This window comes from Narcine bancroftii, chromosome 8, assembly GCF_036971445.1.
Source record: "Narcine bancroftii isolate sNarBan1 chromosome 8, sNarBan1.hap1, whole genome shotgun sequence".
In the NCBI taxonomy this organism is placed as follows: Eukaryota; Metazoa; Chordata; class Chondrichthyes; order Torpediniformes; family Narcinidae; genus Narcine; species Narcine bancroftii.
This window is the reverse complement of record NC_091476.1, coordinates 23,154,283-23,170,527: the sequence shown is the minus strand read 5'-3', so window position 1 is coordinate 23,170,527 and position 16,245 is coordinate 23,154,283. Positions and strand designations below refer to the sequence as shown.

The window sequence follows — 16,245 nt, the reverse complement described above, 5'->3', positions numbered from 1 at the left end:
GCCCGATAGTGCATTTCAAATTAAAGTTTTCAAAACCGATTACATCCACTAATAAATAGCAACAAAGTAACCCCTTTTTAAATATTTTTTCCTGGAATGCTACCCTTGTCTCCTATACTGATCATGGTCATTAGATTTGCTCTAAAAACAATATTAAGCTTTAATAATCTAACCTCACACCCAAAATCCCCATCCCTTGAACTATTCTAGTTAATTTCTCTGCACCTTCTCTCAGATACATCCTTTGTAAAGCTTGGCGACCAGAAATGGATGCAATATCCCAATGTGGCCTGTTTAACATCATTTCCCCACTTTTCTACTCCATACCTCTTAAGTATGCTAAACTTGTAAAGATTATGCCTAGCAACATATACTGACTGAAAAGAATGAGCTAAAGTTAAAAAGTAAAAGGTTCCTTTATTTGAAATTCTTTACCTTTATCGACTGTAAGGAAGACAGAGAGTTGCCACTTTGACCAGCGCCCCTCACAGAAATGAAGCCCTGCGAGGAACGAACTCACAATCCCTGGTTTACAAGACCACTGCTCTAACCACTGAGCTATCGGAGCCTATATATTTATAATTTATTGGGAGAATATATTTGTTTTTTTCTCTATGCCAGATTATAGATTTGGTTCTTCTCTATGCCACATTCTAAACATGCTTTCATTGCCTATTGGATAATATCTGGAATACCTTTCTGATTTCCACGGCAGAATGATGGATCATTTCCACGTACAATAATCCTACAGTCAGCCCAAGGAAAATAGTTTTCAGAAACGAGATGGTTTATTATCAGATGTTAGTTCTGCTGGAGATGTTATCATCTGCTCACATTCAACCTTATTCTTTATCATCCCCAAAAGAAATATTTTCAGATTTCTCGATCCAATCACCAGAATTCATTTAAAATGAAAAGAGTTTAATGGAATTTTTTTTTTAAGTTATCTGTAACAGTAATACGTTATTTTTAAACAAGGTTTCAGATGCAAAACTCCCTCTCAGCTGGGGAAATAGTTGCATGTTTGGGAGTTCATTGTTAATGTAAAGCCTAAGAAAACAGTTGCAGTTTGCTGGCCTCTTTCAAACTTCACATACAGGATATTTCAACTGCCCCACTCAGACTATTTCCTGCAATTCTCCTCTCCATAAAAAGAAGAAACACATTGTTTTTTTGGTGATCAATGTTGAAATAGCAACATAACAAGAATTCTTAAATTCCCTCAGGAATTGTGCACAAAGACATTTGCCCTGCAGTTTACATGTTGAACACAGAATACAGAGTTAACTGATTTAATCAGTGCTATTTGTCAATCCTTTAACTGGAATTAAGAACTTGATTTGATATAATATTTTTCTCCCAATCCCCAAGGATATCCAGCCTCACTTGTCCTTTACAATTTTCACATCACCTGAAAGGTTTTGATTCAGCTCTGACCTGTGACACCGGTTTATTGCTCACTAAGATCTTGACAGCTACATCAATTTTGTCCCAAAGCCCTTTTGTTTTGCTGTTGGAGTAGGAGGGGAAGCCATTTCTGGACACACTGGAGTCAATGATCAAGTAAAACAACTGGCATCAGTTTAAGGTTGTCAGAATTCAGACTCAAGGCCAGGTTTCAGAACATTTAGGAGCGCAGGAAAGATGTAAAGATACAAAGTCATCTGATGCCAAATAATTGATCACAATCTCTAGAACAAATTCTTGACAAATCCTCCTTTGCAATAATGTGCTGCGAGTGAAAGAAAATGAAACACAGTCAGTCAAAAAGCCCCAATCAGCATAACTTCTCTCATTTGGCATTAATTCACCCATGGTAAGTTAGAAAATTAACACACAGCTCCAAAGGAACTCTCAAACTAAACGTAGCCAAAAATAGAAGCCACTTAAATTGTGAAAGTGAGGAATTACACTTAACAAGGAACAATTATGAGAAGTGGAAGTTTGATCACTGATTGCATTCAAATCTGAAATAGATAGATTTCAGGACGAAAAAGAAATCGGGACTTGGAAACAACCAGAAAAAGAAAGTGAGGTATTACATCAGCAGTGCAAGTTCGAGGTGCTGAATGGACTACTCCTGTTCTTCTTCCTATTCCTTATGTGCCAAAAGTAATGTCAAAACCAGCATTTAATGGCCATTCCAAAAAGCCATCAAGAAGGTGTTCATGAACCATCTTCACCTTTCGTGGTCCTTGTACAAAAGGAACAGCATCCATCAGACAAGGATTTCCAGAATTTTAAATTTTTTAATAATTTAAACATACAAAATAATTTAAACAATTCATCCCTGTGAGTTTGTGCCGCTCAATTTACACCCCATTAACCTCCGGTATGGGATGAAAGGAAACTGGAGATCCCAGAGAAAACCCACGCAGAGATGAGGAGAACGTATAAACATCTTACAGGCAGCGTGGGATTCGAACCCAGGTCCAGTCCCAATTGCTGGTGCTGTAAAGGCATAGCGCTAACCGCCAAGCCAAATGTGCCACCTATTAAGGGAGGCTAATTATATATTCCTAAATCAAGACAGTATCAACTTGGAGAAGAACTTGGAAGTGGTTCCCCCAAATGTTTGCTGCCATCATCTTGCTAAATCTTGGATGTGAGGACATTTTTTTAAGCAAAACTGGAGAAACTCGGCAGGTCAAACAGTGTTCTTTACATAGCAAATACAGAACCAATGTTTCAGGCCTTGATGAAGGGCTCAGGTCCAAAACGTTTGTTATGTATCTTTATCTTTGCTATATAAAGTACTCTGTTTGACCTGCTGAGTTGCTCCAGCATTGAGTTTTAACAATCCCATGTTTACTGCCTTTCCTGTGACAGCCAACTGCAACATTAATTACAAGTTATGATGCCTTTCTGATTTTACTATTTTAGCTACTATGTTTTTGTTCAATCCAGCTTCAGAACAAATGGGGTAAATCAATAAATTATTGATTGATGGAAGACCCATCCAACATCCATCCTTCAGACTTCTCTCAGTAAATTAACACCCTGTGCGCTTAACAAGGCTAGAAACTGCTGGTGACAATGATAGTAAATGAACATGTGCTTTACTTGAATGATCCCACCAACCAATTTTCCCTTGCAACCGTGTCTGCCTGTCCCGCATCGGACTTGTCAGCCACAAACGAGCCTGCAGCTGACGTGGACATTTACCCCCTCCATAAATCTTCGTCCACGAAGCCAAGCCAAAGATTCCTTAGAATTAGCACATGGAAACAGACCCTTTGGCCCAGTTGATCTGTGCTGACCATCGAACTCCTATTTACACTAATTTTTCATCAATTCTGTTTTTTATTCTCCTCACATTGTCATCATCTTCCTTCAGATTCTACTACAGACTAGGGGCAACTTGCAGCGGCAGCCTGCATATCTTTGGATACAGGAGGAAACTGGAGCAATCAGAAGAAACTAACATTGTCACAGGGAAAGTATGCAAACTCCACCCAGACAGCATCCAAGGTCAGGATTGAGTCCAGCTCCCAGCTGCGGTAAGACGGCAGCTCTTCTAATCATACACCCTAGAGTCCTTGATCTACTTTTTTCATTGCCTATAAATGATGTGGCTACCTTTTGAATAAGTTCTACAATTACTGGCTTTCTACACCACTGCAGTTACTGCTAGAAGTTAACTATATTACAATTGGCTTGATATCAGATAAACCAGATAAGCCAAGGATAATGGCCTTTTTCTCTAAAGGACATTAGCAATATGGAGATGATTTTTTAAAATTATTTACAGATTTAGCTTTTTCCTCCAATTATAAAAGGTAAAATTGACAAAATTACTGTTATTCCATTATAACAATAGGCGTTGACCAGCTTATTACCAGAAGTATTTCTGCAGAAGGAGTTTGTTCTGAAAATTAAAGCTAACACACACTTCAACTGTTGAAGAAAAAAAAACAAATGTAGGATTGGATCACTCACTATTATGCTCGAAACCACCCGACTGTCCAGCATTTACAACTTTTTCAAACATTATCGGAACTCAATATTTTATCCATAATTCTAGAACAGTTCAGCGGACCTGACAAACACATCTGTTCATAGTTAACATTGCATTCAATAAAAGTAGAGATTTTTCAGAAAGATTCAAAAAACTCCTGCAATTATTCAGTCATTGGTACCAGTGTATTTTAGTGGACAATAAGAAATCAAATAAATCACATTTCAACTAATAGACTTCCATGTTCTGCAACATGTGTGATACCCTTAATGCACATCTTAAAATAATAGCACCAATGAAACCTTTACCACCACAAGAATGTACAGCTCAAAAAAGCTCTCTCGAGCTACCACCCAAGACTTTGACAGCAAAGTGTACAATTATACTTTGACAATTTAAGCAAGTGTACTATAAAACATCCCTTACAAGCACACGAATGTATTTAACTTTGAAATACTTCAGGCATATAATTCATTAAAAATGCTTGAATTTTTTTTAAGACGGTAGACTTTTTTTTAGAAGTATCAAATTGAAAATATTAACTTTAATTGTGTTGATACCTAAACTTCCATTTAACACTCACAACAATACTTATCTGGCATTTTCTCTACTTTCAGTGGCAGTGTAGCAAATTTCCACAAGACTCCAGCTTGTTCCTCGTGTGATCCTCTCACACACCTTGGTAAACTCTAGACTCCATAGTAGTTTGCATTTCCCAATGAAACCACAAAGTTCACACCCCAACAACTAATACATAATACGAATAGGATTTCCGCTGGAGGATGCATAATCAAACATTAAGAAATTCAGGAGTTAAGCTGTTTAACCACTGGCCACAGACAGAACTATTAAAACAGCAAAATAAAGCAGGAACAATTGGACATGGTAACTCTGGTCTTTCAATCAGAACAACATAGGGCAGCAAACGGGAAACTTGCAGAACAATCAAGGTTTTTTTTGTTGCAGGCTTGCTTCAGCCAATCATTGTGTGTACAACAAAAGAGTTTCCCTCACTGCTTTTAAATCGAGCCCATTTCACCCTTTCATCACTTTTGGTTCCAAATCAGATAATGATCATTTTAGAGCTTTTTTTTGAAAAAAAAGAAAAATTCCTATTGTAATACAGGAACCAAGCTAGAAACAGCAAGAAAACAATGTCCGGAAAAGATTTTTTAAAAAGCGTGAAAAGTTTTCTTAATGCAAGCCCTTCCTGTCGCCCAGAAGAATGTAAGAAATGAAGAGGGCTGCTGTCATCACAGCCAAAAGGAACTGAAGCTTGAGTTCGATTAGGCTGTGGCCCCAGGCCAGCAGTCCTGTCTGGATCTAACAAAATGACCATTTAAAAATAACTAAAATTTATAAATCTCAGGTTGCCCAAAAATTAAAATTTGCAAACTTGCATATTCATAATTTATTTAATGTCACTTATTATAATTCTGTTATTTCTGCTTCATTTTCACTTCCCAATAAATAATCCATAAAATTACTTCTGAAGAGGCAGAGCATGACCAATATTACGAATCACCTTAACTTCTCCCACCATCAATTTGTGAACATGCAAATTTCAGTGCAACCATTCCAAGCTTCTGTCTCACAGTATTTACAAACCCTGATAATCCCCCAAATACAGTGATGCGAATACTGTGTGACAGATTATGTTGTATTTTATACTGCATATAGATATGTTTTAAAGGAGATCAATTGCGGCAGGTTTTTTTTAAAGTGTAGGTCACATCTTCTTTGGCTTGGCTTCGCGGACGAAGATTTATGGAGGGGGTAAAAGTCCACGTCAGCTGCAGGCTCGTTTGTGGCTGACAAGTCCGATGCGGGACAGGGAGACACGGTTGCAGCGGCTGCAGGGGAAAATTGGTTGGTTGGGGTTGGGTGTTGGGTTTTTCCTCCTTTGCCTTTTGTCAGTGAGGTGGGCTCTGCGGTCTTCTTCGAAGGAGGTTGCCAAACTGTGAGGCGCCAAGATGCACGGTTTGAGGCGAGATCAGCCCACTGGCGGTGGTCAATGTGGCAGGCACCAAGAGATTTCTTTAGGCAGTCCTTGTACCTTTTCTTTGGTGCACCTCTGTCACGGTGGCCAGTGGAGAGCTCGCCATATAACACGATCTTGGGAAGGCGATGGTCCTCCATTCTGGAGACGTGACCCATCCAGCGCAGCTGGATCTTCAGCAGCGTGGACTCGATGCTGTCGACCTCTGCCATCTCGAGTACTTCGACGTTAGGGATGAAAGCGCTCCAATGGATGTTGAGGATGGAGCGGAGACAACGCTGGTGGAAGCGTTCTAGGAGCCGTAGGTGATGCCGGTAGAGGACCCATGATTCGGAGCCGAACAGGAGTGTGGGTATGACAATGGCTCTGTATACGCTTATCTTTGTGAGGTTTTTCAGTTGGTTGTTTTTCCAGACTCTTTTGTGTAGTCTTCCAAAGGCGCTATTTGCCTTGGCGAGTCTGTTGTCTATCTCATTGTCGATCCTTGCATCTGAAGACTACACAAAAGAGTCTGGAAAAACAATCACCTGAAGAAGCACACAAAGATCAGCGTGTACAGAGCCGTTGTCATACCCACGCTCCTGTTCGGCTCCGAATCATGGGTCTTCTACCGGCATCACCTACGGCTCCTAGAACGCTTCCATCAGCGCTATCTCCGCTCCATCCTCAACATTCATTGGAATGATTTCATCACCAACATCGAAGTACTCGAGCTGGCAGAGTCCGCAAGCATCGAATCCACGCTGCTGAAGACCCAACTGCGCTGGGTGGGTCACATCTCCAGAATGGAGGATCATCACCTTCCCAAGATCTCTCCACTGGCCACCGAGACAGAGGTGTACCAAAGAAGAGGTACAAGGACTGCTTAAAGAAAGCTCTTGGTGCCTGCCACATTGACCACCGCCAGTGGGCTGATATCGCCTCCAACCGTGCATCTTGGCGCCTCACAGTTCGGCGGGCAGCAGCCTCCTTTGAAGAAGACCACAGAGCCCACCTCACTGACAAAAGACAAAGGAGGAAAAACTCAACACCCAACCAACCAATTTCCCCTTGCAACCGCTGCAACCATGCCTGCCTGTCCCGCATCGGATTTGTCAGTCACCAATGAGCCTGCAGCAGACGTGGACATACCCCTCCATAAACCTTCGTCCGCGAAGCCAAGCCAAAGAAGGTCACATACAAACAATTCACAACACAGATCTCATTTAAAATGCAAGAGCTTGGCTCAAGCCAGACAGTTCAGGCTCCGAGTGCCTTTGCAAAAACTTTGAAGAATACCCTCAAGGACTTCTCAAGTAGTGTTAATTGGACATGCCATGGAATAATTGATTATTGCTTTGGAAAGCAACAGATAAATGAACTCAGAAGATTAGGCCCAGTGTCGCAGTCTATCTGAGTGCAGAGCGCTGTTCTAAGAGGGTCATGTGGTTTTTTCAGAGAAAAAGAGAGAGAATTCAGTTCTACAGTTTAGCAGCAACAGCTGGGAGTGGAACATGACAAGCTGGCAAGCTTGTGGAAAAACATAATTTTGAAGATGGGTTGTGAGTTCTTAGTTTAGCCTGGTCAAAGCTCTTGTGGTCCATACAAGAGGAGATGGCTGGCTGTATAATGTTTCACTTGAAATAAGGAAAACAAAAAGGAACTCTGTGATGACGTGAAAGAAAGAGGTTATCATCTGGGAAATCCTGATGGGGTAAGTTTCTTTGGGAAGTCACTGAAGTGGCTAATCAATTGTGGGTGTCCAACGAGCAACAAATCTCTCTCTGAAAACTGACAAGAACCTTCCTGAGCGGTAACCATTTACCTTTCAAGCACCAAAGCCTGGGTAAGATTCATAAATGTTAAATTCTGTGCACACTGTAAGAATTTCCTGCAACCAGTGAACTTGGAGGAGCGAGAAGTGAGATTGGTCAGTGAATCAAAGAACTTTTCTGAACTTATACACAGAGTACGTACACATGCACTTAGAATTAGAAGGGAGTTAGAATTTGTTCCTGTTTTCATGTTTAAAGATAATTAAAAGCAACTTTTGTTTAAGTAACCATTTGTCTTGGTGAATTTCTATTGTTGCTGGGTTTTGGGATCCTCTGGGCCCATAACAACTGAAATAAAACAAGTTCATTTATACACCTCAGGAAATATTTTTACTCAAAAAGAAATCGTATCTAGAAAAATATACCCTTATTAAAAGGATAACTTTTGGCATGATGGATGTTAAGAAATAAAGCAAAATATTTTACAGTAAACCCCTGGTATCTGGATTTCAAGCAACCAGAATTCAAGCAACTAGCAGAAAAAAAAGGAAAATAATTAAAACATATAATAATACATAAAAAACATAAGTTTAAAATTGTAAAAGTAAATATTCTCTGAAGGAACACATAAATCTTTGATGAAGATGGCAGCAATTCTTCAGCCAGCAGAGTGCCTTTGGTCATAGCAGTTCTTTGAATAAAGTTGTGTGAAACTGCAGTGGTGTTGCCTAGGATGAAGAGCTGGTTAGTTGATGCCATTTGCAGTTGGGTGATTCTCTTAAAGTCTCTCCTTATCCCTGCTTTGTAAGAGTAGCCCCAGTCAGAGCCTTTATCTGTAAACTTGGGGGAGGTGGGGTTAATTATCTATAATGTTATTATTCATCTTTTGGGTGGCTCTGTGAAAGGGGAGGAACCTGCAAATGCATCAACAATTATGCATTTATTCATGCAAGTGAAGTTGCTCAGTGTAAGTACAGTATAGTATTTTTGTCTTTTGAACTGTTTATTCCTAATGAGGGTGTATGAGGCATTATAAGAATAAGTCTCAAGCAACCAAAAAATACACTTCTCTGGCATCTACCAATCCCCATAGGTGCCAGATCCCAGGGGTTTTACTGTACATGTTTTATTACTTCTTTAATCACTGCAACTCCAAAATACAAATGGTTCTGATTATAAAATCACAAGTTTAACCCGTACTCTGTTTGGTGCCTTAGCTTAACAGCAAGATCCATAGAAAGTGTTGTTTTTAAGATGAAAATATCATTAGAGCTCTTATACGAGAAAGAATGTGTACGTGTATGATTGGACAAATCATGAGAATGGAAAAAACTGTTTAACAAGGTAGAATAGATATGAAAAATGTCAAAAAAATAAGCAAGTTTGGTCTGCAATAAGACTGCCCCACAATCAAACAAAAAAAAGGTAGGGGGATGTACCAAAGAAAATTATGTCACCAATTTCTTCTGTAGTTAAAACAGGATAGGGAATTCAAAATGATTCTGGAACAAATATATGATATGAAATGAAGATGCAATAGCAATGAATGCAGCAAATAAAATAGCAAATGGTGTCAGTAGATTAGAATAGACAAAATACTGAAACAATATGTTCTAAAGAGTCCACCAGAAGTAGAGCAGTAGAATAGAAAGATTATCCTCGAGCTGCCAATGTGGATTTAAAAGACTAGAGAAACTGTTAATCAGGCTTTCTCCAGTGTGGTGGCTGATTGGGCAGATCTTATGGATGATCAGATATTATTAATCAATTAATTAATTACTCCAACACTTTAATTTCACGATTTTTAGATATAGCACTTTGCTTTCATTACTTTGCTTTTACCACGCTGTCTGTGAATTTTCAAATCTAAAATGGTGGCAGAGACTGGTAACATTTTTTGTGATGCCCAGATCATTTGGTAAATTAAGATTTTCACCGCCTCTCAGTACATGTGAAGATAGAATGAAACTTTCTAGCTTCAGGTGTGCAGAATCAAATTGCAAAGTAGTGTAATAATTTTTTTCAGTGACACCCAGGAAGCTTCAAGGTACTGATGTCCAGTTAGTGCAGATGGAACGTGGGAACAAGTGTCCCCACAGATCTCAAAGTTCTGAGCACCATAGTTGACTGTGGTCATTCCCAATCTCACTAACTACGTACAAGGAGTGAGGGAGTGTGGCACGGGCTCATCTCCAGATGGTTTAACAGTAGTAGCATCAGCATCCAGTTCACCACTCGAATTGGGCCTGTGGTATAGCTTAATGCTCCTGCCTCCCACTAAGGAGGGGAGGGATTCAACCTCGCATTTGCATGGCTGCCGCAGCCACAGCAGAGGCCAAGTTAGCAGTAATCATGGCAACCACAGGCGAGACAGCAGTTGTTGGGAGAATGAGAGGAGCAATGGTGGGGAGGTGGTACGACCAGGAAGAGCGAGGTGGCTACTCCGGTGGGTATTTGAGCCAGGACAGTAACTGTGACCACTGAGATTACTTTGACCGGGACCATGACTAACCAGATGAAGCAACTGTTCAGGCCGATTCCCATCCACCCATCGATGATCTCAACTCCTGGAATGGCAGGAAACAGCTGTGAATGAATATGATTTGCCTGTAGTGTTAAAACGTAGAAACACAGTTTGACTATTTTCATGAATAATTTCATTACTTTGCTTTTACCACACTGTCTGTGAATTTTCAAATCTAAAATGGTGGCAGAGACTGGTAACATTTTTTGTGATGCCCAGATCATTTGGTAAACTAAGATTTTCACCGCCTCTCAGTACATGTGAAGACAGAATGAAACTTTCTAGCTTCAGGTGTGTAGAATCAAATTGCAATCTGTGACTCTCTCCTAACTCTGAACAGAGGCCCTTTAAAAGGGAGAAATTCAGTTTCCTCATTCTTGTCAAGTGTGGAAATCAAACTGAACACAAACTAAACCAGAATTCAAACAAACCATGGAAAATACATTCTTGAACTCTGTCCAAAAGGGGATTTCCTCAGGACATGGACTTAATGGTTAAGAGGCATGGCTTATTGCTAAACCAGGAATCTATTTTTCTTGGGATTAAACTGAGTGTACATTCCAATGGTCTAAGACATTTAGTTACAAATGTTCAAAAAGAATGGATTTGTGTAATTAATGACATTTGTTTATGTTAAGCATTTTCTCACTTATTTCAATTAGATAAGCAGGCCAAGCCAAATGCCTCAGATACACTAAACAGCCACAGAATTACATGCTACAGCCCAATTGAACCTTTCATCATTGAAATCTGGGGCAAAATCAAGTTCTGACTCACAGAATGAATGTCTGTCCTCTCAGCACATGTAACTGCATCACGTAAAACCTATTTGAAGCCCCCTCAATTTGGACAATAATACTCTGAAATTCGCAATTAAAATGATCCCTTATTCTAACATTACTGATTTAATGAGTATTGAAAGACAGGTTAGAAGCAGTATAAGGTAGATCTGAAAATGATATCTGTGTGAAGAAGCTGCTCAACTGCAAAAAAATAGCTTCAATAAAGAGAGCCGAGTTCTGCATCCCCTAGCACACACATGTCAAACTCTGGCCCGCGGGCCAAAATATAATTATATTTGGCCCGCAAGATCATTTCAAAAATGTATTAGAGGTGGCCCGCTGGCCGCCGCGCCAGTATAGCGCATGCACAGCTAATACTATAAATCCCAGAATGCATTGGCGTCAGCCCGCTAATCGCCCCCACCTCCTCTGTTTACGTTGCAGGGTCTCACCGTGGACTCTGGTTTTGGGGCCTGGCCGGTGGCAGGGGAAGCCAAGGCCGCTTCCCAGCGCCCGGAACCGGAGGCCTCAGGCCTGACCTCGCCAGGACCGTTGCCCACTCCCCTCCCTGCCGCAGGCCAACCCGTGACTCACGGTGATCCGCCGAGATGCCGCCCTGCAGCGAGAGCCGATGTCCCCGCACTGTCATTGTCCAACCCGATCGCCCGCAAACCCCGCCCTCCCGCACACAGGCCTGAGTAAGGATTATGAACTTTAATCTCAGGATAAAACGATCTTCCAATAGTTTCATGTCACAGTGATAAATATATTCCTGGTTAAAAATGGTCCTGCACCTGGATACAAGCTCATTAGACATAAAACTTGAAAAGTGTGTAAATCAAAGGATATCTGTACCAATGGAAAAAAGGCATGGCAAATAACCCTGCTAGAGTTCATGCCCACAATCAGTCACCCATTTGATTGTTTCAGGAATCATGTTATTCTCCCACATTCTCAATAGCCCTCAGATTTTACTATTCGACAGCACACTAGCAACATTTGACAAATCCTCTATAGAGAAATATTATTTATTGAATATTTTATTTCTCATTTGTTAATGCTTCTGGAAAGAGTTTATCCAAAACTATTATTAAACATTTATTTTAATAAGAAAAAGTTTAACATTACATATGTTGAAAGAAGAGAAAACATGCAGATGTTGTTGAAAATTTTCAATAAATATTTAGTTCGGCCCTCGACTTAGTCCAAGTTTTTAATTTTGGCCCTCCGTGAATTTGAGTTTGACACCCCTGCCCTAGCACATCAGTTGTGAATGTTGGAGGATAATTAGGCAGCTGAATGAAGGAATTCCATGAACATCTCCTTTGACGTTCCCCATTTTCCAGTTCATTTTATTTTTGTGAGATTGTCCCTTTAAGAGACGAGATTTAAACAAACCTTGCAGGTTTTGGGAAGTATCTGTGAAAAGGTCTGCAGGCTTCGGAGACAGCATGTTCTTTACTTGATACATTTTGCACAGTGAATGGGAGAAGCCCTGAAGCAGAGACCATGTGGTGTTCTTGCTGCAAAGGCAGTACACATTTTGTTTAAGAGGCCATTTTAATAAGGCAACACAAGAGAGATATCTCTTCTGCCTCCTTTGTGGGATTGAGAAGCCCACTTGTTGACAGATTGCCAAGGTTCCTCCTGTTAATATAGAGCAGGGGTGTCAAACTCATATTCACAGAGGGCCAAAATTAAAAACTTAGACTAAGTCGTGGGCCAAACTAAATATTTATTGAAAATTTTCAACAACATCTGCATGTTTTCTCTTCTTTCAACATATGTAATGTTAAACTTTTTCTTATTAAAATAAATGTTTAATAATAGTTTTGGTTAAACTCTTTCCAGAAGAAGCATTAACAAATGAGAAATAAAATATTCAATAAATAATATTTCTCTATAGCTTTTAAGCTCCTTTTAAATGTTTTTTATTCACAAGCCAACAAGTCAAAAAAATAACAACTTGCTTCAATGACAAACAGGTTTGTCTTTTAAAATGCTGAACATATAGTCTGCCTCCCACCTGTCTTGAAAGGTCCTGTTTTCTGTCTTTCGTTTGGCCATTTTTCGTAAGGGGTTTATTACATGTGAGTTGGGCGACAGGTCGCAGATGCGAATAAAAGTAAAGAGAGGAGGTGGGGGCGATTAGTGGGCTGATGGGCCGGCGCCAACGCGTTTGCAAAGCATTCTGGAATTTGTAGTATTAGCTGTGCATGCGCTATACTGGCGCGGCGGCCAGCAGGCCAGCTCTAATACATATTTGATATGATCTTGCGGACCAAATATAATTCTATCACGGGCCAAATTTGGCCCGTGGGCCTGAGTTTGACATGTGTGATATAGAGGAATGAGAAACCACTTCAAATAACCCTAAAAAAGGGTTTTAAAGTTACAAAATAAATACTGCACTCTACTTGACTGACCTGCAAAAAGGGTTCTCTGTTGGCAGAAGAAGTACTACTCTCTACTCAACTGGCATGTGAAAAGGGATCTCTTTCAGCAGAAGAAATACTGCATTCCACTTCGACTGACCCGAAAAAGGGGTTCTAATTGCTGAAGAAGGCCCTCGTCTAAAAAGGGCATTTCTCTGAAGTACCAAAGCAAAGGTTTTCATGAGTTTATCAACCTTCTGTCACCCCCAGTCTCTTTCACCCACTTCATGAACTGCTCCTTTCATCTTAGAGTGTGTCTCACCATTTAAGGCCTGTGTGTCTCCATCATCCAAAAGCCTGCATGTTTGACCCATGTAAGGCATGCATGCCCCACCAATCTAAGGCCTGTGTCTCTCATTCCCATCTTAAAGCCTGTGAGTCTCAACCATTCTACGGACTGTGTGTCTCAACCATTCTAAAGCCTGTGTGATGTATCAATCTCAAACCCATGTGCCATCACTGAATTTCCAAAACTGAACTTTGAACTGCCTTCCCAGAATTGAGCCTTGAGCTGTAGTGGCTTGGGGCAGTCCACACACTGATATAGTCACGCAGAGTTAGAGTTTGTAAGATAATTATATATAAATTTAGTTAAGTTTAGATAAATTAGATTAGGTGTTATATAATTGTTGATTAATAATAAAAAATATTATTTTAAATATAACACCATCTGGGCTGATTTTTAAATTGCTGCTGTCGTGTATGTAACACTCCACCTACAATATTGGCAGGAACAAACATGAAAATACCGAAGAAAACGATGAGGTATTTAATGATATTCTTTTCCAAGTGCTAAATGGATGATTCCCCTTGGCTTCTTACATATGTCCAAAGTGTCACTGATGTCAGTCTTCAGCCACTTCAATTCACTCCACGTGTCAATGAGGCAAAAAACTCTAGATAGAGCAAATGTGATGGGACTAGAAAGCTGTAGCACTGAAGATCTCCACTTAACAAGCAGCTAGCTACATCTCTAGCTGAGCTTTCGGTACAGGAACATCACTGGCATCCACCCAACAGTGAGAAAAGTTGACCAGGTACATTCCATTCACAAAAAAAAGAATCTAGCTAATTATTGCCCAGAGTTCTCTAAATCATCAGAAAAATGAAGGAAGCCGTCATCGATAGCGGCATTTATGCAACAAAATTCTACTTAGCAATATCCAGTTTGGGTTTTGCTTAGACTACTCTGCCTCTGTCCTCATTATTGCATTGGCCCTAAAACAATTCCAATGATGAGCTGGGTAAGAATGACTGCCCTTGACATCAAGGCAGTATTTGACTAAGAACGGCATTAATGCATCCTGGTAAATATGAAATTGATGGGCAGCAAAGTGGAAAATTATCTGGTGATTGAAATTAGACTCCGCACAATGATAGCTGGTTGTATCATCATCCCAACCCTGGGGTATCACTCAGGGTCATGTCCTGAACCCAGTCAACTTGAGCCACCATCAATTACCTCCCTTCCATCCTAACAGCAGAGTAGGAATGTTTCCTAATGACTGTGCAATGTTCAATTTCATTTGAAACTCCTCAGCAAATGATGTATTCCACACCAGCATGCAACCTGACCGAGGCAATGTTCAGGCGTGGCTGTTGTGACACATAACATTCACAGAGATCCTAGACAATGGCCACCTTCAACAAGGCATTCAATGTTATTGCCATCTCCAAAACCGCACCATGAATATTCTGGGGGGGGTCACTATTAATCAGAAACCCAGCTGGACCAGCTGCACATATATATATATATATATATATATATATAATAGAGACAAGAGCAGATCAAAGGCTTTATAATGTGAAATGACAACTTCTAAGGCAAAAATCAGGGATGTAATGAAATACTCTGAACTTCCCTAAATGAGTACAGCACTAACAATTCCCAAGAAACTCAACACTATTTTGGACAAAACAGTCTGCTTCTTTGGCACCTCAACAGAACACCCTAAACATTTATTCTTTCCAACAATGGCACAATCAAGCTATACCACTCAAAACTATACCAAAGTGACAGCAGCTCTCAAATCCATGATGTCTACTGAAAAACAGGTCAAGGGGAGCAGATAGATGGGAATTTCAAAACCTGCAGTTTCTCCCCTAAATTGCACACCAATTTTGCAATATATAAAAATTCCTCCTTCATTGTTATTGCTTCTAAATCTAGAACTCCCAACTGTTTTGTGGGGGTAATTTGACCAAAGCAATAGCATAGCACGTCACATCCCTCTCAACCTAACCATGGTCAACCCAGATTCCAAAAAATAAATGTAAAAACTAGTCGTTAATATTGGTGACAAACAAAAAAGAATCCACAAATGCTGGGGTCTGGTGCTCGAGAAACTTGGCAGGGCACACAGCATCCATAGAAAGTAAAGACAGTGAATGTTTAGGGCCTGAGCCCTTCTTCAGGTGTCCCTTTTACTTTTTAATCCACCAGATTGAAATCAAAAACCAGCCTGACCAGCCTGAAAACTGGAGGATGTGCCAACAAAAATAATTAAATAATCTGGGTGAATTATATATTTTTTTAACAATAATTGCATTGTCAGAATTGGAAACCAGTCAGCTATTTGCTTTCTTCTCCATCAGTGTTCCTATCAATAGATGCAGCTAAGGAAAGATTCACAAGGGTATTTCAAGTATCATCTAAAGAAGAAAAGTACACTCAGGAAAATCTGTACTCAATAATGTTTAGAAGAATGTGAAACAATATTATTGAAACAGTCTTTTTTTAAAAACAGGATAAAAGCTGGGAAATCCACCCCATGAGAGAGTATACATGGTTGC

At 40.1% G+C, this 16,245-nt stretch overlaps 2 protein-coding genes across 10 annotated transcripts in view; one reads left to right on the top strand and one right to left on the bottom strand.

Moving 5' to 3' along the window:
• LOC138740483 (bone morphogenetic protein 15-like) overlaps positions 1-16,245 on the top strand; it is a 141,560-nt gene that overhangs the window by 63,227 nt on the left and 62,088 nt on the right. Inside the window, exons 3-4 of one of the 7 annotated variants that reach the window (XR_011342942.1) lie at positions 3,338-3,500; positions 3,821-4,148. The exons of 4 other annotated variants lie outside the window; for them this stretch is intronic. The gene's annotated coding sequence lies outside the window, so the exon portion shown is untranslated. Of the gene's footprint in view, positions 1-3,337; positions 4,149-16,245 lie in introns of those variants that run through there. 2 more of the 7 variants (XR_011342941.1, XR_011342939.1) reach the window with 2 other exon arrangements.
• The window catches only part of LOC138740479 (protein Shroom4-like), a 102,026-nt gene that overhangs the window by 43,558 nt on the left and 42,223 nt on the right, over positions 1-16,245 (bottom strand). The window contains exon 1 of one of the 3 annotated variants that reach the window (XM_069893180.1): positions 4,542-4,850. The exons of the other annotated variants lie outside the window; for them this stretch is intronic. The gene's annotated coding sequence lies outside the window, so the exon portion shown is untranslated. Of the gene's footprint in view, positions 1-4,541; positions 4,851-16,245 lie in introns of those variants that run through there. 3 annotated transcript variants of the gene reach the window in all.